Here is a 1,796-nt window from a genome sequence, read left to right on the forward strand (position 1 = left end):
TGTATTTAGTGCCTTGCATTATATAATGTCTTCATCCATGTCTATAAGTGATCATAGTAGACCCGATCCGAACTTGTTTGCCTCTCCTATTGATATTGGAGAGGATGTGGAGCTTGACTTGCATCCGGATTGGGTTGAAATTTTTCAAAAAGATGTGTTTCTTGGTCTACCAAATGAGAATGTGTTGGACCATTTGGAGAGGTTTAATAGAAAATGCATTTTGGTGAAGAAGAATGGTGTGTCCGAACATGTTGTAAAACTCATGCTCTTTCCTCTTATCCTTGGGGATGGAGCCGAAAGATGGTTATATTCTCACCCTCTTAGCACTTTTTCTACTTGGGATGACCTTGTCCAAGCCTTTCTTACCAAATATTTTCCACCTTCTAAAACCGCCAAACTAAGAAATGAGATCTTTACTTTCCATCAAGGCGAGTTTGAGAACTTAAGTGAGGCTTGGGAAAGGTTAAATGAACTTTTGAGATCTTGCCCTCATCATGGGATCCCAATTTGGCTAATCACACAAACTTTCTTTAACAATTTGCATCATGCCGTTAAAGATTTGATAAATGTATCGGCCGGAGGTGCCTTTGATAGTTTGGGTGATGATGAGGCAATATCTTTGCTTGAGAAAGTGGCTAATACCGATGCTAATTATGGGTTTGGGAGAGTGACACGATTGATTGAACCACAAGTTGAGGTTGATTCTCCCTCTTATTTCCAAAATGTTCAACACAATTGTGTTAACCCTCCCTCCATAATTGAGAATGATGTGCATGCATTTTCATTTTCATATTCTTGTGATACATGTGGTTATTTGGGAAATGATTCTTGTGCTTGTTCTTTATATGCATCCCCACCTCCCATGTTGATAAATGTGATGAATATTCAAGATAATATGCACAACGTTCAACCATACCATGCTCCCTTTCACCCAATGAATTTTATGCATGTTTCTTCATCAAATTATGTTTCATATGGTGATTTTGGAGATAGTTTTGACTTGTGCCCTTCTTATACTCCTCAAGCCCCCATGAATGATTCTTTGATAAGTGATGTTGATAACTTGCATTTCTTTGATCCCTCTTGTACACCATCTTATTCTCCACCTCACTACGATGCATCAAACATTTTCCCGAGTCAAATTTCACCTCCTTTAAATGTGAATGTTGTGCACGAGTTAACATCTTCTTATGAATCTTGGGGTGATTTAGGATATGACTCAAATGCTTGTCTTCCTTATTCATACTCACCTCTTGTGAACATGAATGTGATAAATGATGTTAATAATGATATGCATGATGTTCCCTCTTATCATTCTTCCCTTCTTCCGATGAATGTGTGTGACATGCAAGCTTTTTCATTTAATTGCGAACCATGTTGTAGTTTTGGAGATAACATTGATGTGTGTCTCTCTTCTTTTCCCCAAACCCCCATGGATGATTATATGGTGAATGATGTTGATGAATTGCATGTCTTTAACCCTTCTTATGAACCACCTCACCATTTTTCAAGACAACTTTCACGCTCCTTATGGAAACCTACACCACACTATGTGAATTCCAAATTATCTAGTAATGGGTGTGAGGTAGAGGTTATGATGTTTGAATGTGATTATGGATTGATTGTGGCAAATTGTTTACTTGAAGAGAAAGTTGTGGAGCAATTGTATTTGAATAAGTTGGAGTGTATATCATTTGAGGTTGATCATGAGTCATTGGGAAGAGAGTATGTGAAGAGAATGATTCTTGAGTTAGAAAGGAAAAATGATGTCAAAGATTGTGAGGAATTTGAGATTG

At 37.5% G+C, this 1,796-nt stretch overlaps 1 non-coding gene across 1 annotated transcript; it reads right to left on the reverse strand.

Annotated features, from left to right (window-relative positions):
• Positions 1-394: 394 nt before the first annotated feature.
• Positions 395-501, reverse strand: LOC141603293 (small nucleolar RNA R71). Its single transcript, XR_012525179.1, has one exon. It is a non-coding gene; the product is annotated as a small nucleolar RNA R71 (small nucleolar RNA).
• Positions 502-1,796: the final 1,295 nt, after the last annotated feature.

Source organism: Silene latifolia, chromosome 9 (genome assembly GCF_048544455.1).
Source record: "Silene latifolia isolate original U9 population chromosome 9, ASM4854445v1, whole genome shotgun sequence".
Classification (NCBI taxonomy): domain Eukaryota; kingdom Viridiplantae; phylum Streptophyta; class Magnoliopsida; order Caryophyllales; family Caryophyllaceae; genus Silene; species Silene latifolia.